At 34.0% G+C, this 23,445-nt stretch overlaps 1 protein-coding gene and 1 pseudogene across 29 annotated transcripts in view; both read right to left on the reverse strand.

Moving 5' to 3' along the window:
- Positions 1-23,445, reverse strand: part of LOC145266992 (coronin-2B-like) — a 370,386-nt gene that overhangs the window by 167,751 nt on the left and 179,190 nt on the right. The window lies entirely within an intron of this gene.
- LOC145267401 (5S ribosomal RNA) lies at positions 4,162-4,280 on the reverse strand (annotated as a pseudogene).

The following is a 23,445-nucleotide window of genomic DNA, read 5'->3' on the forward strand; positions in this document are numbered from 1 at the left end:
TATCTTGTCCTTTTCCTTTCCAGTTTTAACAACTAGTCCTTTACTTTTCCATGTTTAAGTTTAACCATATTACTTTTCAAGCTCGCATTTTTCTATTGTAATATATATATATATATATATATATATATATATATATATATATAGAGAGAGAGAGAGAGAGAGAGAGAGAGAGTAAAATGATTGATAATTTATAATTAAAATTCAAAATCGGTTTCACAAGGAAGAACAAACAAAATCAATAAGACTGAGATTTTCTTTAACGGATCACAAACAAGACTTTAATATAAACCTTACAATTAGACTCATTTGCCCCTCAAAATCAGATATAGGATTAGTTAGTAAAAATATCCTAGATGGAATTATCCCTAAAATTAAATCCATAATAAAATACCCACTATGGCAATCTTCCAACCAAGTAATTGATTGGTTTTCAAACATTCAAAATAAAAATAATCTTAAATATCTTTCTTTTGACAGCGAATCCTATTACCAATCGTATTAAATAAGTCCCTCTTAATGGCATATAAAATAACTGATATAACACCAGACAAAATTAATCTAATACTATTAGCAAGAAAATCTTTAATAACCTTTGACAACAAATATTGGACCAGAAACAATACCCCTGACCATTTTAATGTTTTAATGGGGTCGACCGACTCAGCACAGGTCACTGATCTTGTTGGCCTTTTCCTCTTCGGTGAAATTCATAATATACTCCACAAACAATTCAAATTGGAGGGGAGCCTATACAGAGATGATGCACTTTTTGTAACAAACTCCACAAATAAGCATTACGAAAAAGCAATTAAATCCTTACATAAATTCTGTAAAATTATGAACTTACTATAAAAATCCACCCTAATAAAAAAAAATAGTTAATTTCTTAGGTAACTTTAAATCTTGAAAACTCTACTTTTGAACCCTATCATAAACCAAACCAACCTGTACTATAGGTCCATAATGAATCAAACCACCCTAAGTCAATATTGAAATCAATAGTCCCCACTATCTTCTAACAAATGTATATTTAATAAAAACAAAATATTACAATGAGGCCCTTTAAAACTCAGGATACAAATCACAAATTAAATACTTAAACAAAAATGATAAAAACACAAACTGCATAGAAAACTACAATGACTGCAATAAACCTACTAAAAACATAACCTACAATGGCCATGTCATCCCACATACGAATGGCAAAAAATAATCTAACCACAATACAAAACCAAATTAAACCACAAGTATTAGCCACTAACACAAAGAAACCACAAACCAAAATCTGTAAGCGTAAAAACAGACATAGGGAGGTTCTATGGTTTAACCCTCCATATTCTAAAAATCTTGAGGCAAACTTAGCCAGGGAATTCTTTAAAATATTAGAAAAAACTTTAAAGCCCCTCCTAGATACAATAAAATCTTTAATAAAAACACTATCAAAGTGTCTTACTCAACTATGCCTACATAAAAAAATAATTAGTTCCAACAATAAAAAAATAGTAAGATACAAAATGCAAATATGGAAACTATAGCAGGCTGTAACTGTAGAAGAAAAAATAAATGTCCTTTACAAGGTACCTGCAAAGTAAAAAAAATATGAGTTATAGCTGCTCAGTGTCACAAACCCCAAATATAAATTATGTTAATGAGAACCATTCAAATCCCTTCTCACACACTACCATGCAGTTAATCAATGACCCTCATTAACCAATCTACCAATCAAATACAATTAAACCTATTACATACCAATACCACTCTTAATCTAGCTGACAACAAATATATTAAACAAAATACAATTTACTTCGGGTCCACATCTGGACTTATTAAATGCAGGATCTCCACGCATAAGCACTCATTCAAAAATCTTTCCTTGAAAAAACCAGACTTCTTTATTTAAACATATTTGGCAACTTAATGATAGAAGTATTCCCTTCAATTTAAAATGGGAAATAATAGGATCTTATAAAGCATATATCCTGGGTGACAAATTCCGTGCACTTTGTAGATATGAAGCCCTTAATATTTCAAAATATGATAACACTAAATCCATTCTCTTAAACTTAAAAGACGAAATTCTTACGGAATGCATTCATAAATGTTGGTTTAGGTTTGAGAAATTTAAGCCACCATAAATCATAAAATTTTCTTATTACTAATCTATTTTAAAATTTATAATTTATAACTTAATTACTATTATAGTTTTATTACTATTATTATTATTATCTATTTCACTTTGAATTTATATGTTATTATTTTCATTAATATTAGTTCTATCAATAGTTAATATTATAAATAATATTATTTAATTACTACCAAAAAGATTCTTGGTATTACTATTATTGATTTTATTAATATTACTATATTTAAAACATTATATAAAAAGTAACTAATTTATAAGTAATTAGTGGTTATCTCCCTTTGAACAATAAAAGTTTTATTTTTCTATTTGAATATCATTTTTCAAAAATGGCAGTTAACCTGCCTTTATAATTGAATTATTTAACATAAATTCAAATATAGCGTTTCCAACGATTTTAAACTGGTAATATTTTATTAGCGTTTCCTTTGAAGTTTGTATATATCAACATTTTCAACCATTCATAAAGTACATTTAACATCTCAATGAATTCATTGACGATGATACTTACGACCTTCAAAGGCGGACGATTAAAAGGTATATTTTCATTAGAAATATTAAAGATATCCCCTCTTAACCTTACTTTTCCACCCGATTTTATTTCATTTTACAATTTGTTTATCAATATCAAAATAAGTAACCGTTTTTCTTTATATTTTAAATAATTTCCAGATATATCTGCCTTACTTAAAAAATGTTAGTTTTATTTTTGGTGTCTTTAAACCCCCACCCACTCTTTTTGCTGATGCGGAGACTTTGTTTTATAAAATCAAATGATAAAATTATTGTCCAAGACTTACTGTCTGTCTCAATAAAAACATTGTTTCCGAAACGATCGTACAATTTATTGATTTTGTTTGTTCTTCCTTGTAAAATCGATTTTTAATTTTAATTATAAATTATCAATCATTTTACTCAATATTAAAATAGCTCTAGGATATCTATGTCTATCGAGCTTATTATATATCTACATTACAACGGACACTGTTTTCTTATAATTGCATTAATGTATTTACTAATACATTAAAATAAACTCTGCTCTTTAGACTGTTGCTCTAATTTCCTTAATATATATATATATATATTACTATAAAAAATTATAAAAAAAAACGTTTATAAGAATTAACACATAATTAATATTTAATTATAAACCCCTCTCTTATCGTATACACTCCTACTACTTTAAATTCCAACGTCCTCTCCCCTCCACTCCCCCCTTCTTTTTTAACTCCCCTTCATCTACGATTTTTCCATTCATTTGATTTTATAACTTAGTCCATCTATGAATCCTGACGATGCTAGTTGGATTTTTCCTCTCTTTGGGGATCTTCGTCTAGTTGAAACAATATGTAAACTCATTCTGGACTCACAGTAATAAATTTCTTATATACTGCTCTGGCTACACAGTGAGAACTCTATTCCGGTTTTTTCACCACTGGTAAATATATATATATATATATATATATATATATATATATATATATATATATATATATGGGGTAGGGAGGGCTCCCGTAAGCCGTGGTGAAGGCAATCTTTCTAGGAAAAGCAAATCTCTGATTTAAAAAACCATAAAGCGGAAGACCAGTACCCGCATTAAGCCGGTCTGCAGTTTAATTTGTTGCTGGCTATCTTGCTCTTGCTTGTTGCTGGATCTCAACATTTTGAACCGAAAGAGAGACTTAGCTGTCGTACAAAGCTAAGACTCTTTAACATCATATTGGTATAGATACTCCCTCAGACATTTGGGCTCATGGATTTTAAATGTCTGAGGGAGTGGCACTCGTCTGACAAGACGTTGCAATCATCATCATCATACATATATATATATATATATATATATATATATATGCATGCCTCCATTCAGTCTCAATAGATAATGGATACCCCCTGTAAAGGTAGCTGCACATGTAATTGTGCAGCAAAGGTTGCACAATTCCCAACCACATCTATCATCTCTGCTTGAGTCCAGTGGCAAGAAATGCTAGATGACTGGAAACAATGCCGAGATAAGTGGAGAGCACATGCAGCACTTGGAATTCTCAAATGGTCACCCATTTTAGTACTAGCCAAGCTCAACGTTGCTTAACTTTGGTGATCTGATGGGAGCCAGTATATCAATGGGAAATATGCCATATATATATATATATATATATATATATATATATATATATATATATATATATATATATATATATATATATCTGTTGCCGAGTTTGAATCTATCGACTGGTGTTAATTAGGACACACTGCACTGATGATTCGCGAAGGGATGAAAAACTAGTGTATGTAGGTATTTAATGATTATTATAGTATATATATATATATATTAGTAATTTATAAAATATATATGGCGATTAAGCTACACTGAATATTCTGCGTTTCATCCACTATAGGATTCGTCAGGCTTATGCGCGAATTCTGTGGTTGCTTCTTGTTTTTATATATGTTGAGGATTTTTAGTTAGCTAATCAGCTTTCTAGTATCCACCGCGCCCCTTCCTATCAGCCAATGGGCATGCATTTTATTGAACAAAGGATCTGTTTTAGAACTAGGTTAGTGGTTTAAGGTAGACGTTCTCCTTTTTTTTTTTATATATATAAATATACCTATGTGTACACACATACATGCACATATATATACATATATATATATATACATATATGTGTGATCGCTTATGTATATTCATATTCCTACGTATTGAGCACTTTTGAAGTAAATACTTAAAGTTTACGCATAAATCTATAATTTCGTATATTAAATTTATGTGAGTAAATGAAGTAGTTATATATATATATATATTATACGACATATTTCATGTTGACACATGCAAGACGTATCCGTGGCCCGTTGGGTCACAACCAGTATTTATTCTACTTTCCATTTAAAAAATTTATAAACTGTGATCAATATATCCTTCTTGCAGAACTAAAAGTACTTCTATTTTTACATAGATCATTTGCACTCACTTGGAGTTCTCACACCGACCATCATTAGAGATTACTGTCAACAATCAGTGATGTTCCATGGATTCTGAGTGACAAGTCTTTCCAGATTACTAATACTCTCCACCTCTATCGGTAAACTTTACAAATGATTTTGCATTATTGCAATAGCCACTTGCCATTGAGATGGCAACAAATCTCTCCAGGATCCTCGTCCTCTTTGCACATATCCAGTAGTGGTCTGGTTAGTTCTTTCTCTCCCGCCTTTTCATCTTCCTTGAGACTTCACGACTATTTAGTGTGGCGCCAGTTTATGCCGACACTATAATTTTATTATTTAATATGATATAAAGATCTAAATGTTGATGGAGACATTAAAACATTAGAGTAGTTGGACAGAGAGAGACACGCACATGCACACAAAGATAGATAGATGCATGACTGGTGCAGGTAATTAGAAATGACGGTTAACAGAAATAAAACAGATTAAAAAAACATAGTTCAATCCCAAAACTAAGGAATATTCTAGCATGTATTTTGTGTCATTAAAGTATATAGGAAAAAATAAAGAAACGTAGACGAACTCACATCTAGTACATTAAGATATAATTTTTATTCAGAGAAAAATTCATTAGAATGCTGAAGCCAGTGCCAAATTTAATTTTGATGGTTTTTGCTTTTCGTATCAGATTATTATTTAATATGATATAAAGATTTTGTTGTCTTCTGACGTACATTTGTGTTTGTTGTGTACATAGACACAAATATGTAGATTAGATGGCAATGCTGATAAAGTCACTCTTTGTCTGAATGTTTACAGAGACATTAAAAATATTAATGTTGCGAGTTTGTCTCTGATGTATCGTTATTTTCATGGAAAGTGTTCGACTGAGCTTCAATCTATGGTCCCTCCTCGCAAAATTTTCACAAGAAACACTCGTCTAGCTGTAAACACTATCAATAATTCCCCTCACTCTTTATCTGTGCCTAAACCTAAACGTAGATTCCATGAACAAAGCTTTTTTATTAGAACTGCACGCCTGTGGAATTGTCTTCCGTTTTCCTGCTTTCCGGCTGACTACAATATGGTTGTCTTCAAGTCTAACGTAAATAAGTTCTTGATGAGCCGTTCCATATAAGTTATCAAATTTAACAAATTTTCATTACTAATGATTATTATATTGTCCAATTTCTACTGTACACTCTTTAACCCTTATCCTTGAGTGGCCTCTTGGCCTTGATAATGTGTTGATACCTATGAAAAAAAAAAAAAAAAAGTCCAATGTGAACAAGTTCTAATTGAATCGTCCCCCTAAGTAATCCAAGTTACAAAATTCCCACTGTTTACTATGCTAAAATCACAATGACTAATGTATACCTATTAACCCTTATCCTTGAGTGGCCTCTGGGCCTTGATAAGTGGTGACACCCCTGTAAAAAAAAAAAAAAGTAGTTGAATAAAGACAGACACACACAGACAGACATATATATATATATATATATATATATATATATATAGTAGAAATGGTAATTAATAAAAACTGAAGAAAGTGCTCAATACTGTTGTAGAGCAAATATGCGTTTTATTTTTTATTACCGTTTTTTTCCTGTTTGTTACATTATTGTTTCAGCTACACGACCATTTTTTGGCCGTTATGTAGCCTCTTCAGACTTTACAGAAAAGTTCAAACTTTTCTCTAAAGTTACATAACGGCCAAAAAACGGTCGCATAGCTGAAACAATAATGTAACTAAACAAAAAAAAAAAAACGGTAATAAAAAATAAAACGTACATATATATATATAGCAGAGAGACCCGACGTTGCCTGGGATTGAATGATGACCAATGAAATCCGTGAAATCGCACGGGAGGAAGCTTCCCATACCTCCATGTGGTAACTTAGTCCAAAATATATGTTATTCTACATTGCACTCTAAAGAACCTACTGTTTCTTTTATAAAATTATTTCATGTAAACTTTCCAGTTAATAAAAAAACAAACAAAACAAAACAAAAAACACGCTATAAACTTACCCACAGTAGAATTTTCACGGCCCGTTGTTCTATCATTGTTGCTAAGCAACGACATGGAAAAAAATGGCTTTACCGATAATAGATAAATTAAAATAACGATTTCGATTCTCAGTAATTATCGAGGGTATTCCGAGACAAAACTTAACTAAGATCACTTCCAGACTTATACAATAAAGTCCTGTAAATTTTGAAGAAAATCTGTTCAGCCGTTTCAGAGTTTCTAAGAAACTCTCTCTCTCTCTCACGCACACACACAGACAAACTTACATTTATATAATTGTGGAGATTGAGATATAAATAAACAAGAAAGAAACATGAAGGTATAAAAACTATATATTAATATATATAGATTTATTCATTTATTCAACAGGGTGCACATTTATTTAGGAGTGTTGGGTAAATGGGGACTCTTTATACCATGGCATTTCAAAGCATAATGCTTCTCATCAAAAGAGTGGAGAAGGTGCTAGGTAACATGATAGAAATGCGACGTCTAGCGATAGTATCATTAGGAGCAAAATAGAATATTAAGGCTGTTTGGTGGAGCTACAAGTGGTTTCTGTGATATAGGAAGAGTATAGCATTATGTAATGGATGTATATAGCATGTTTGTCATAGTAGGTTTAATGTATGTGGATAGCGTGTGTTTAAATTCTTAGGGGGGATATGGAGTAGTTTGGTTGAAAGAAGTTGCTCAATTAAACCTATGTGTATACGTAGGTGTGGAGGGGGTTTACATTAAATAGGGGGGTTATGTTATGTTTGTATGTTTTTTAGATGGGGTGTCTTAGATAATAAATGCTTAAATGAGATGTAGGTTATTATGAGTGGTAGTGGGAGTTTTAATGTGAGGGGTTAAATTCTAGTGGGTGATAGTACTAAGATTTTAATAGTGTAAATTAGAGATAAACCGAAGGGGAGTATGAGGTAGATATGTATGGACATAAGAATTATAGAGTAGTGATAGTATAATATAATAATAACAGTTATTAGGGATGCATACTTATCTAATATAGGAGAGTAAAAAATAAAGTATGGGAAAAACTGGGTAAAAAGCAAATAAATAAATAGATAAATAAGAAATAAAAATAATAATAATAATAAAAAAAAATAAATTATGGGAAAAGATTGATATAAACGAGACAGTGATATAGGGATGTGAGGAGTCAAGTTACAGAAGGGAAGAAGCGAAAATAAATGAAAGGATTAAAAATGTATAAAAAGATATAAAATAAAATGAAAGGTCGATGGGAAGATATCTAGTGACAGAAACTTTCTTTACGGCAAGGGCGGGGGTGGGTGATGTTAAGCGTTTAAAATGAGTTCTTGTCAAATGGAACACAAATGGTGAGATAGTTTTTTATCTTCTTATACATTTTTAATCCTTTCATTTATTTTCACTTTTTCCGTTCTGTAACTTAACTCCTCACACCCCTATATCTCTGCCTTGTTCATATCCATTTTTACCCATAGTTTTTTTTTTTATTTATCTATCTATTTATTTTATTTTCCTCCATCTTTTCCCATACTTTCATTTTTACTCTCCTATATTAAATAAGTATGCATCCCTAATTATTATTATAATACAATATTTTCTTTCATTACTCCATAATTCTTATATATCTACACTCATCTACCTCATACTCCTCTGGCATTGTCACTCTCATACTCCCCTTTGGTTTATCTCTAGTTTACACTATTAAAATCCTAGTACTATCACCCACTAGAATTTAACCCCTCACATTAAAACTCCCACTACCACTCATAACCTAAATCTCATTTAAGTATTGTTATTATCTAAGACACCCACTCTAAAAAACATACGAACATAACACAACCCCACTATTTAATGTAAACCTCCTCCACATCTACGTATACACATAAGTTTAATTGAGCAACTTCTTTCAACCAAACTACTCCATATCCCCCCTAAGAATTTAAACACACGCTATCCACATACATTAAACCTACTATGACAAACATGCTATATACATCCATTACATAATGCTATACTCTTTCTATATCACAGAAACCACTTGTAGCTCCACCAAACAGCCTTAATATTCTATTTTGCTCCTAACGATAATATCGCTAGACGTTGCATCCCTATCATGTTTCCTAGCACCTTCTCCACTCTTCCGATGAGAAGTATTATGCTTCGAAATGCCATGGCAAAAAGAGTCCCCACTTGGCCAGCACCCCTAAATAAATATGATCCCTATTGAATAAATAAATAAATAAATAAGTCTATATATAGTAATATATAGTTTTGAAACCTTCATTTTCTCCTTTCTTCTTTACTTCTAAATAAGCTCCAATGCATTTTTGTTGAGTTTTGTATTATCCTGATAAGTCTCCCCTTAAAGAATTGATTTTATTATCTTCCACATTTATATATATATATTACTTGTGCGAATGGAAATTTAACTAACTTTCTTGGATTCTGCAATTTTGGATTTTACCGTCATTGGATACTTTACTCTTCACCAGACTATCCATTCACGTGAAATCACTTTTTTATTCCCCCTATTCCCTCTGCTTCACTTTTTGTTATCAAGTAAGATCTATGACTTACTTGTAGTTTCATTAAATACTTTTGCAAGCAAAATTCGATCCCGCATTTTGCTAAATCCTACCCTCTAATGAGAAGGAAAGTATTTCTTTGAAACTCCCAAAGCTGCGGCATTGATTAGGAGTGTGGGGGGGAGTCAAGCCATGCTTTGTTTGCTTTTTGGACCTGCCCCTTGGAGAAGTCTACCGAAAATTTTTTTATTTAATTTAAAGCACTGGTTAGGACAGCCAGAGATAGGAAGGCATTTGCCTTGTCATAAATAATTTGCCTGCTAATGGGGAACTTATTTACTGCTTGTGAATCAATTTTACCTGCCATTTCATAGTAATGCCTCAAAGTTTACATACCTATAGGGGAACTTTGCAGGGTTGGATTCGTTTCGTTCAAAATATTTACTAATTTATTTTCATTTTTTTTGTACAAAAACGAAACGAAACGAGTTTTGTTTAATTTTCGTTTTGCTTCGTACATCTATAAGTATTTGACTACAAACAGAATGTGGCAAAAAGGTACCAAGGTTTATCAAAAAACTATGAAACATAAAAAGTTAGGGCAATCGAAAAATTGCATTCATTAATCAAGTTGAATAATTTGACAAAATAATTATCTAAAAAACTTTCATAAAATCAAAATATTAAAATTTCACATTATGAGAACATTCAATAAGCATTAATTATAACTTTTATCATGCCCTAATTACAATAAAAAAAAACGAAACAAAACTTTACTAAAACGAAACGAAACATACTTTGTAAAATTTTTGCTATGAAAGTTTGGACCTCCCTTGCTACGCTCTTGGGAGTAATTTATGAGATTTTGATCGGTTTCAGTTTCCTTGGGTTCATGTGGTGTCTAGGGTTTGTATGCTTTTAGGTCACACCCTAAGAAAATAAACAATTCAATACAAGCCTCTGAAATGACGAACACAACAACTACATAAAAAGTAACACAGCAAGGTTTACTAATGACAAAATGACAATGTAATATATTCCTTGTCAAAAGCTGGACTCTTGCTACCTGGTGGTGTCGCGGTAGTTATTCCCCGTGGAATCGTCGATACCGTTAGAAATCACCGAGGTGAAGAGAGAGAAGAAAAGGGAGGTCCGTTCTGTTTGGCGTCTCTCTCAGTAAGGACGAGTTGTTCTTCTTCCAACCGGATGCTGGCCGATTTCCTTTGGGGATCAATGCGCCGTACCCCTAATTGGTCAATATGTGGCCAAATAGCACAGGGGAGAGGCATTGATTCGAGGAAGAAAAAAGTCCCATTTGTTTCGGCTATATGTCCATTCTATTTTTATTATATAGACTAGCAGGCCATCCAGTGTTGTCCGGTCATAAAATATGTATAAATATTATATTTTAATTCATACAGAAACTGAGACATGTGCATGTGTGTATTATGTTTTTTTTTCTAAACAGTTCACTTTTTGTAAGTAAAAAAAAAAAAAAAAAAAAAAAAAATACTCGAGCTGAGATTGAAACCAAAACCTAAAGACAGTGAGTCAAGCTTGATAACCATGAGATCAGCTTGCCACGATCTTTAAAAAGTGTTTTCAAACCTATTTATTCATAAGAAAGCTGTCAGGTTTCATGGCTGTGCATACGCAGTCATCAAACAGTTGCCAAACAGATAAAAATCCAATGACCCCCTCCTCAAGTACTAAATTTTCAATGTTAACCTCTTAACAGCCCTTTTTCCAGATGAAAACGGATTAAAAAGTTTTCCACATGTCTGAATACCCTATATACCAAATTTCAAGTCTGTAAATCAAAAATTTGTTGAGTACATATGTTGAGAAGTGTCTTGACACGCACACATTTTCACTTTTATAAACATATAGATAGATTATCTTTCTAATATATAAGTAAAGAGACTTTATTTTGCCATCTAATTTACTTGTGTGTTTGTGGTGTGTACAAACATGTCTGTAAATTAGATGCAACAACTTTTTTTTCTTTTAAATACAGCATAATCATATTGACACATCCGTTGTCAGATCACCAAAGTTAAGCAACGTCGAACCTACTCAATACCATTTGAGTAACCATTTGAGAATATCGGGCGTCGACATCTCCCTGCAAGAATTGCAAAAACTTAACATCCTCATCTCCCTTAACAAGGATATACAAGTGACTGGGGACCGCTTGTGAATTTGATATTCCCATGGAACTTCCTCTTTTGGAGGAAGCCAGTTCAACCAGTCTAGGATGAGTGTCACTTAGGGTACAGGTATGTGCAACGACATTTTTTGCAACTGATTTAACTCAGAAATATTTTATTTTTACTGAATAAAGAATATATTTGAAAAAAAAAGAAAAAAGAAAAAAAAAACAGATACTTATGTACTAAAGTTACCGTGCCGAAAAAATAACGTTATTAAAGCCATTCTTAACATGGGGAAGGGAGGGTGTTTTCCACCTCACAATTTGATAATAATAATAAAAAAAAGATATTGTGAAACTTAAATTTAACTTGAAAATACTATTTAAAAAATAGTACGGTAACATAAGTGCATAAGCACCAAAAAGACGTTTGAAACAGCTCCCTCGTTTTTGTTTCTTCATCTTTTAAGCAATTGCCGATCTCTATGGCAACTGAATCCACAACAGTCAACATAGCAACTATGCACCAAGCAGAAATTTGTTCTACATTAAGATTTGTTGTCGTACAGAAATATAGATAAAAAGAAAAAACTCCAAAAAAACACGCTTCACATAAAATTTACTATTTACTTGCCTGACCACGAGGGCAGAGTTAGGCACAAGTCTGGGAAAATTCAGCTCCCAAGAAGAAAATGTGTGTGTGTGTGGGGGGGGGGGGGCTTTAGATTGGTAGAAAAATAAAACTGCCTCAATCTAGAAGAATTTCTCTTTCATTGACAGAAAACAGAAAATATGAAGTAATTAAAATTGATACTAGACTTTACTCCTAGACCAGTGCCATCTTTTTTTTTTAAATCAACTTATCAAGGCTAAAAACCACTCGACGATAAGGGTTAATGAGACAGATAGAGTGTCAGTTGAATGATGAAAAATATTATAAAAGGATTTTTTTATACTAATGGGTGTCCACTTATCAAGGCTAAAAGCCACTTAAGGATGTGGGTTAACGAGACGAATAGATTGTCATTAGAATAATGAAGAATACTATGATAGGATTTTTCACACTAACAAGTCGCCACTAATCAAGGCTAAAAGCCATTCAAGGATAAGGGTTATTAATGGACAGATTGTCAGTTTAATATTGAAGAATATTATGAGATTATTTATACTAATGAATCATCACTAATCAAGGCTAAAAGCCACTCGAAGATAAGGGTTAACGAGATGAAAAGGTTAATTACTGTGAAGTAAATAAAGGGTTTCGTTTGAAATTCGAGAGTTTGACAGAAACATTCCTGAGTTTGACAAGATATACCTGTAGAAGGTCGGAGGTTACATCGACTGAAACGTCATTAAAATAACACTCAAGATGAGAACAGTAGTCCAAAAAATCCAAATAATATGAATAATCACAAGTAATACTATCTAACCCATAGCTGTAGAGAGAAGAGATATAGCAAGCAAATGTAGACACATCTGTGATTTTGTCTTTGTTTTTATTCTAACTGGCTGTGCAAACTCACTTTTTCCTGATTCAGTGGAGGTGATGGATGGTAACAAATTCTTTATGAACCGTCCCTTTAAGTAATCCAATTTACCAAATTTCCATCACTAACGATTACTATGATATTATCTCATTGACTACTGTACACTCAATAACCCTCGAGAGGCCTCTGGGCCTTGATAAGGGGTGACTCTCATGTAAAAAAACAAAAAAACTAAGTAGTCAATAACGACATGGGTGTCTCAAGCTAGAATCTAGCTCATTCCACAGAAACATTTATTCAGAATGTTGGCAACCTTCATGTGGTCCCATCTATGAGCACTAATATTGAGACGATTAATCAGAATTGGAATCTAGAATTGGAAAAATCAGAACATTTTAGGATATTGAAGGAGAATAGAAAGTGAGTCTTAGGTTTACTTTCAGCAGCCGCATAACTCAGTTCTCTTATTTTGCCCTTTAGTTCTCACGTTCCAGGAGTGATGTTTCTGACAAAGAGGGAAGAATTGCTGTTTTCTGGATTAGAATCTGTTTGTGGCTTATGTGGCTTCATGACTTGTCTAGAACGATTTCCACGAAAAAGGAAAAATTTGTGATATTTTTTTTTTATTTTCCATTACTGGTACAAATGATAAAATGATAAATATTTATTGATTTTAAACTATCAATAAAACTTTATTGATTCTGAACTATCAATAAAACTAAAATCTACAGACCCCACCCCCCACAAGTTTATTTTTTACGTTTGCACATGTTACATGGATTTTTACAGTAATCTGGGGTAAAAAAAAAAAAAAAAAAAATCGAGCATTCGGGGGGGGGGGGGGTCCCTTTCCACAAGTGAAAAATTTACTTTCACCATGACTAATGTTTGTGCAAAATTTAAATCCAAGGCGTGGTTATTGAGAACAGTGTGAACAAACGAACAGACAAACAGGAGTGAATTACTAGGTCTAATCCCTCCTTTGTCGAGGGGGGGGGAACCAAAAACTAGCAACTTTATAGCTAAATATTGAAAGAATCTAAAAGCATCAGAATCAGTAATTGCATTGGAATCAGGGATAATGTAAGAATCGTCCCATCACTAGTAAGTACCCAATGTCTTTCTAGACAGAATTCTAACAAGAAACATATCAGGGAGACTAATGCCGACATTAAAATCATCTGATTCATACAAAACAAATAATTGGATGGACAGAATAGTTAACAAAGTCCTTTGCCCATGATGTTAAGAACGAGTTTTTAAATAATATGATTTAGAAACCCCATTTCAAGCACGAGGAGGGCGGCGTCAGAGGTCATTTGGAAAACTATTTCATTGGAGAGGGGGGTTAGGGTTAGGGCCCGTCAGAGGTCATTTGGAAAACTATTTCATTGGAGAGGGGGGGGGGACATTATTTGATACTTTCATCCAAACAATCTAACCGAGTTACACAACGTGTGACATTCTTTTTCTGTGACATTTCTTTTTTAAAGCCTATATTCTGTAAATAGATTCTATTTAACCGTAGATGGGACCCTGACAGGTACTACCAGTTCTTCAGATTAGTGGATAGCAGTAGCAGGGAAGTGATAGTGGCTAAGTGGTTAACGTGAATTGGTAACCTGAATGTGCCAGGTTCGAATCCAGTTGTTCCACAGGAAGTTAACAGAAAGATTTTTTTTTTTTTTTTTACATAGGAATCATCAATTATCAAGGTCCGGAGACCACTCGAGGATAAGGGTTATTGAGTGTACAGTAGTCAATGGGACAATATTGTAGTAATCATTAGTAGTAGAAATTTGATAAATCAGATTATTTAAGGAGGTGGCTCATCCAAAACTTGTTTACATTGGACTTGAAGACGACCATATTGTAGTCAGCTGGAAAGCAGGAAAACGAAAGAGAGTTCCACAGGCGTTCAGTTCTAAGAAGTTCTAACTGGAAAGATATCAGGGGAAACGAATGCCAACAATAATCATTTGATTTATTGCCTTTTTGGCTAGAAACAAAGTGTAGTATCTGTTCTGATACTATACTTCACCTTTTCTGTCTTCGGTCAGTGGATAAGAAATCCTTCATGACCGAGACAATTTTTATTTCTGTTTCTATGCAGAGTGCCCCTTTTTTTTGGGACTGCTTTCCAGTGGAATTTCGTTCCTACTCCCTGTTTCCCAAACTGCATGAACACGCAGAAATTTAAATATAAGATATACAAATATCTTTCTCACAACTATTTACTTAGGATGGAGGTCCCTAATCACAATAGCCGCTTACATCTCAGTAATGCCTTGTTTTAGATGAAAAACAAATATACATAAATAATAAAAAAAAATAATAGAAATAATACTACAGTTCTACATCAGACAGACACATTCCAAACTAGCAGGTATCTCCCTGTCAATGCAATCCTCTATTTGCATAAGAGCCAGGTATGTCCTAAAATGGAGAACTGTTGTCACATCTGGTCAGGGGCTGCTCAGCCCGCCCTATCCAGTTATGACAAAGTTCAAAACCGGCTTTGAAACCTACTAGGTGATGCCCTTTTCTCTTCCCTGCAATCTCTTTCCCAGAGAAGAGACGTTGCGAACCTGTCTCTGCTCTTTCATTATTTTCATGGCAAGTGCTTGACTGAAATTAAACCTATATCCCCCCCGCCAAACTTTCACGAAAATAACACTTGACTAGCTACAACCACTATATACGATTTTTCCCACTCTCTATCTGTGCCTAAATCCAAACAAAGATTGCATGAACAAAGCTTTTCCCAGAACTGACCATCTGTGGAACAGTGTTCTACAGGCCTGCTTCCTGGTTAAATACAACATGGTAGCCTTCAAATCCAATGTAAACAAGTTCTTGTTGAGCCGTCTCCTTAAATAATCAAATTCTACCAATTTACACCATTAGCAATTACTACACTATTACTTTACATTCATCAGCCCTTATCCTCGAGTGGCCTTCGGGCCTTGATAAGTGATGACTCCCAAGTAACAAAAAAAAAAAATAAAAATAAAAAAAACAAAACAAAAAAAACATTATTAATAAAAGTAATAGTATAGCTACGACTCTAGACAGATACTAAATCTCCATTACGACTAGAAAAGCAACCACAACTGACCCCCACCCCCAATCTTAGGTGATCATGATTTCACTCTGTGCACCTCCCCAACTGTATAAACTTTAAAAGAATCAGAAAAACGAAAAAGACCAAAAGAATTTGCTGGAGATGATTTTTCTTTTTTGATTCCACTCATTCCGGAAGAATGGCAGAAATCAGCAAAATCCCAAAAGTGAAATCTACAAATAATCCAACCCATTCGCCCCCTCCCACCCACTGCTTATATAAATAAAACCTTAAAATAAAGCAAGAGCTTAAAGAAAATAAAAGTTAAAATGCTGTAAATAGCACATTTTAAAATGGAGAGAAAATGGATAGTAATAGAGATGGGGGGGGGGAGAAATGGAGGGCTAGGAAAGAAAGAAATCTGGGGGGTAAGGAGTAAGATGGGGAGATGGAGGAGAAGAGAGATGGGGGGAAGGAGAGACGAAGAGAGAGAGAGAAGAGAGAGAGAGAGAGGGAGGGTAAAAAGAGACAGGGAGAGAGAAAGAGGATAAAAAGAGGGAGGGTAAGGAAAGACTGGGAGAGAGAGAGAGAGAGAGAGGGTAAGGAGAGATTGGGAGAGAGAGAGAGTGTAAGGAGAGACTGGGAGAGAGAGAGAGAGAGGGCAAGGAGAGACTGGGAGAGAGAGAGGGCAAGGAGAGACTGGGAGAGAGAGAGAGAGAGAGGGCAAGGAGAGACTGGGAGAGAGAGATAGTAAGGAGAGACTGGAAGAAAGACGTAAGGAGAAAGAGTGTTTGATAGAGAGTAAGAAGAGAGAGAGAGTGTATGGAGAGAGTAAGGAAAGAGTGTAACGAGAGAGAGAGAGAGAGAGAGAGAGAGAGAGAGAGAGAGAGAGAGAGGGGGGGGGCAAGGAGAAAGAGTAAGGTGAAAGAGGGTAAGGAGAAAGAAGGTAAGGGGAGATGGTGACAGAGAGGGTAAGGGCAGAGAGTGAGAGTGATATATGTAAGAGAAGGGAAGGAGAGAAATCAACTACCTCCTCACCCAACTACGCCACAAGATGACAATCTGCTTGACTAAAAATAAACCAAATTTCCAATGAAACTTACAATTACAGAAAGAATGTACATCTTCCGGTAAAAATGAGAGAGAAAAATGCTTAGCCAGTGTTCATATAAAAAAACACCGTTTCAACCGACGAAGTTGAAAAGAAAAGAAAGGAAACGTCTCAAAGTGAAAAGTTTAAAAAGAGAGAAAAAAAAAAGAAAACTGAATCGGAATAGAAAAAATGGTAAAAAGTAAGAACGTCTCATTATGGAAATAGAGTGAAGGTTTTCTTTCCAAATTTATTTCTGACTATGAGGTCTAGTCTAACTTGCTATTTGCATTCTTCTTTCTCCTAAACATTTGAAATGGTTTCATCAGTTTTTTTTTAATTGCTAATTTAGTGTGAAGAGACGGATATATATTCACTGATCTATATAAATAAAACAGATGTGTGTGCGTGTGTGTGTATCTGTGTGAAAATATTTAACCGATAAACTCTTAAACTACTGGTCACATAAGAATGAAATCGTAATCATACACACAGGACGGTTTATAAGAGTAAAATCTTTATTTGGTTGGATGAATAACTTGTACAGAAATATGTCAAGTTGAAATGCAAAATGTTCATTTCAACTTGATGACATATTTCTAATACTTTTGCGCATGTGCAAATTCATTCATAGCTTGAAGTAGTTTAATTTGAAGTCTTTCTCATCTATCTGTTGATAGGAGCTGGAGTGCTAAATGTTTTGGTTTTGATTCTAGCTGATGGCACCGCAACATTTTTTTAAAAATCTTTTGAAATAAGTACTAGATATTAGGTACCATATAATATTCAATAGAGAATTGGCTCTGTAATAATAAATACGAAATCTGCATGAATTAAAATATATTTAAGTATATTTTACCACTGGAAAAAAAACTCAGAACGCTGATAGTTGGCTTCTTCTATTATATAAAGTGCAAAAGTCTGTGTGTTTGTATGTCCACTAAAAACTTTTGTCATCCACATCAGACAGACACGAACGTGTACCCTTAGAAAGAATGAGAGTATTCAGCGACTGGAAGTTGGAATGTTGCATTCACACACAATATATATATATATATATATATATATATATATATATATATATATATATATATATATTAGTAAGTCGCCTTATACTGCCTGTTTATAAAATACGCTTAAATATGGTATTTCAATTTATGTAGATTTCGTATTTATTATAGAGACAATTCTCTATTGATTATTATATTGTACCAATATACAATAGTGTCCCCTCGGTATTACCCGATCATGCAATACGCTTAAATATAATATTTTAATTTATACAGATTTCGTATTTATTATTATAGAGCTAATACGTTATTGGTTATTATATTGTACCCAATATATAGCATTTATTTCAAAACTTTAAAAAAATGACTTTGTTACATTACCATATAACCTTATGCATATAAAAAGATTTAAAAAATTAAGTTTGTTTACTTATAAATGTATATTTGTGCATGCGTAGAAGAGCACTTTAAGTCGACTTATGCTTGCCAAGTTCCAATGTTTTCCAATTTTGACTCCTTAGCAGCTACTTTATTGGCTAAAGACTAAATAGAATTTTTTCCACAGATCTGAATCCCCTATATATCAAGTTTCAAGTCTTTACATTACACTAAAAATTGATATAATAGTTTGGTAGAGACCCTTCCTCAGATAGACAGACAAGGTCACTATATATATATATATATATATATATATATATATATATATATATATATATATATATACACACACAAATTAGCTCCTCTCACAAGAGGTAATAACGCCGAATAAGTACATTTATTCTACTGTATTATGTTGCTAGATTTCAAAAAATTGAATCTAAAAAGCATTTAAGCTGACAAATAAAACTTTGATTCTGGCTAGCCAATTTGTTTTTCTATGACATTTTAATAACATATTTCACTACGGTTTATGTTAACAATGATGAAGTCGTTTAATGGAAAATGTGGTGAAATGGCATATTTACCGATCAAAACGACTTCCGGTTTGGAAACTCCTCAGAAATAAACGCTGTTACTTAATTTGGAGACCCCCTCCCGCCGAAAATGAAGGTTAAAACGTAAGGGTATTCGTTTTCAGATAGAGTAAAAGGAACGTCAGCAGGGCTCTTCAAATTTAGTACCACCGTTTAGTTCAGAGAAATTTCTAAACCGGAAGTCGTTTGGATAGGTAAATACGCCATTTCACCGAGCACGAAAAAAAAAAAAAAAAAGAAAATCGAAATAAGACTAAGTTTTGTATTTAATCATTTAGAAAGGATGAACGAAGGAAAATAATAAAAGTACCGAAGGCGTCAATCGCTCTTCTGAGAAATGTCAACAACAACGGGCGGATATTTAACCTTGACAGCATTCTATGCAACCGGATCACAGCGTCTCTTTACAAAGCGAGCATTAATCGGACGCAATTAATGGTATAATTAAGCTCGAAACACTCACAAATAGCGTTAATTTGTCAGCAACGAAGAAAAAAAAAAAAAATTAAAAAAAAAAAAAAAAAAGGATAAACAAAAAGTCGCACCCCTTAAAAGTGAGTGTCCGAAATTCAAATTATTCTGAGTAGCGCGTTAATTTCAACCCAACACACAATTATCAACCACAATGATACACTTAGTATTCGTTTCACACACACACACACACACACACACACACACACACACACACACACTAATACGATAGCGTAGCGTGTGTGTTATTTTCTGTGTCACACTGTCACACTTACATCCGGGTCGTTTAATTGTTATGTACTCTCATTTCTTGTCATAAATAATTTTACCAAGAATTCTTCGTAAGTTTCGGTTTCGATTATAGCTGATATATATAACAGACACGACAGGAAAACAAATGAACGCATATCTAAAGAAATGGCAGAAACACTAGAGGATGACCTCCAATCTGTAGTGGAATGGGGACAAAACTGGGTGGTCACATTCAATGTTGCCAAGACTAAACTTGTTTCCTTCAATAATGATCTATTTTTTTATAAATAATTTTATCAAGAATTCTTCATAAGTTTTGGTTTCGGTTTCGATTTCGATTATGGCTGCTGAAACTCAAGTTTCATATTTTTATTTCGGTTTCGATTCAAGCTAACGAACCCAAGTTATATGAAAATATTTTTTTTTTTATCTTTGAAATCGCAACTTTATAATATATAAGAATCCTTGGACCATTATTATTCCTAATATTCATAAATGACCTCCCTGACAAAATTGTCTATGAGATGGGTATATATGTTGATGACATCACGCTCTATAACAGACACGACAGGAAAACAAATGAACGCATATCTAAAGAAATAGCAGAAACACAAGAGGATGGCCTCCAATCTGTAGTGGAATGGGGACAAAAATGGATGGTCAAATTCAATGTTGCCAAGACTAAACTTGTTTCCTTCAATAACTACAAGAAACCTTCTCTACCACCAATAGCAATGGCCAAAGACTCTTTATCTTAAAATACATCTTTTAAACTCCTCGGCCTAACGTTCACAGGAAACATGAGTTGAAGCAATTACTTTGAGAGCATTGCCAGGACTGCCGCAAAAAAGGTAGGTTCTCTCTACCGTGCTAGAAAGATACTAACACCCAAAAGTATCCTGTACCTCTATAAGGCCACCATTCGTCCATGTATGGAGTATTGTTGTCATATTTGGGCTGGTGCATCTGCTGCTAGTCTCTCAGTCTTAGACAAGGTTCAAAAACGAGTCGCCAACCTAATAGGTCCTGAACGGTCATCTAAGCCCATCGACGAAATGTAGCATCCCTCTGCCTGTTCTACAAGTACTTTAATGGTGAATGCTCTGAAGAACTGCAAGCACTTGTACCCCCCATTGACGTAAATACCCCCGACAAATCTGACAATCAGCAAAATCCCACCCCTTCACAGTTGAGATCCCTAGATTGATAGAACATTAACTCTATAATAATATATACAAAATCTGCAAGAATTAAAATATCATATTTAAGCATACTTTACGACCGGGCTTTGCAGGGCGTTCGTGCTAGCTTAGATAAATACTTTTGCAGTTTTAACAAAATAGCTACAATAATATTAGAGCGTCTCCATTTACACTGAACATCTACAGAATGCCAATATCAATATATTACAGTATATATATATATATATATATATATAGAGAGAGCGAGAGAGAGAGCGAGAGAGAGAGCGAAAGAGAGAGTGTGTGCATGAGGATACTTCACAACCTATATACTCAACGAATTTTCGATCTACAGACTTCAAATTTGCTATATAGGGTATTAAAACATGTGAAAAACTTAAATTGGTTTTCATCAGGAAAAAGGGCTGCTTAGGGGTCAATATTTGAAAAATTCATCATATCTTATCGTAATAGAAATTAACCTATCGCATGGCGGTGCTGTTTGCCTCCTTAAGGTCTTGGTCTGAGCAATGAGGGTCCAATCGGCAGTTTTCCCCAAGGTGGTGCATCGTTTGTACCTCTCCACATGGACATAAAGTTGAGGTGTCTAGGCCCCACTTGTGGAGATTGTATTTTGTTTTGTCTTCTTTGGCTCTGGCTCTATTTAGAGTCACCCTGTTTTTTCTACCAAGGTTTGAACCCTGGGGGAGTGTTTCTTTTGGGTCTGGTAGGGCTTCATTTTTATTCCTGCTGTTATAGTCTCGCCATCGTTCCATCCTATAGGAGGCAGCTTGCCTGGGATCGATTTCCTCTATATTGATGAAGCTACTGCGAGATTTTAGTCTTTGTCTCACTGATTGGTGGCCAAATAGTGAGTGCCTGTGGTCGTTAAGCTGTTTGTACCGTTCTATTCTGGTGATGACTTCTCGACTGATATGTAGTGGTGAAATACCAGTTAGGCAGTATAGAGCTGGCAAGGGATTTGGTCTTAGGGCACCAGTTATGGTCCGGTATACCTTGTTCAGCTCTACATCAATTTTATGGGCATGGCATGATCTTGCCCATACTGGGGCACAATACTCCGCTGTGGAATGGCACAGTGCGAGAGCTGTTTGCCTCAGTGTTTTGCAGTCGGCACCCCAATTGCTGGTGGCAAGCTTACTGAGAAGGCGGTTTCGTGATGACAGCTTGCCTTTCAATTTGGTAATGTGTTTTCTAAAAGAGAGTGGCCTCCCACAAGGTTCAGTTTTGGCTCCAACCCTATTCAATATCTACACTAACGACCAACCACAATACCCAAATATACAAAAATATATATATGCTGATGACCTATGCATCGCTACCCAGACAAATAGTTTTGACATCATAGAAGAAAGACTCTCTGATGCCCTAGCCACTCTCTCTAGGTACTACAAAAAGTTGTACTTAAATGCAAACAAGACCCAGGTTTGCGCCTTTCATCTTAATAATCACCAAGCAAATCGGAGACTAAGAGTCATGTGGAATGACAACAGGCTTACACATGAACCTTTCTCAGTCTATGTGGGGGTAACTCTGGACAGAACACTCTCTTTTAGATTGAAAAATTGGTACATAGGTGGTCATCAAATTTTTATCTGTCAACTGTTCCACGACTGTGCATACACAAATTGTTCACATTATGCTAAGAATAAGTAGATTTGAAAACACTTCTTAAAGATTGTATCAAGTTGGCTTAATTGTTACCGTATTTGATTTACTGTCTTTAGGTTTTGTCTTTGATCTTGGACTTTTCTTTACTTTTAATTGCCACCATAACTGCCAATCTGATTAAGCACCGTATATTTTTTTTTATTTTCATACATTTCATATATTTGTGCAGAGAATTTAATCCGCAGTAAAAAGATTCCTTAAAAACTCGAGAATTTGCAAATTATTCACCTTGAATGTTGCACTGCAACTCATAGTTCATACTGCCTTCCTTGACTCTGGGTGAAAAACCCCTTGAAAATTAAATTTAATGTTTTACATCAGTATCGCGTCATCTCATTACTCTCCACAGCTCAAGTGATGGGTAATTATTCCAAACCAAATTTACTTATAATACTCATCACCTACAATAACTCGTAGCGTAATGGATAAAA

Source organism: Euprymna scolopes, chromosome 42 (assembly GCF_053919585.1).
Source record: "Euprymna scolopes isolate OS-2025 chromosome 42, ASM5391958v1, whole genome shotgun sequence".
NCBI classification, from domain to species: Eukaryota; Metazoa; Mollusca; class Cephalopoda; order Sepiida; family Sepiolidae; genus Euprymna; species Euprymna scolopes.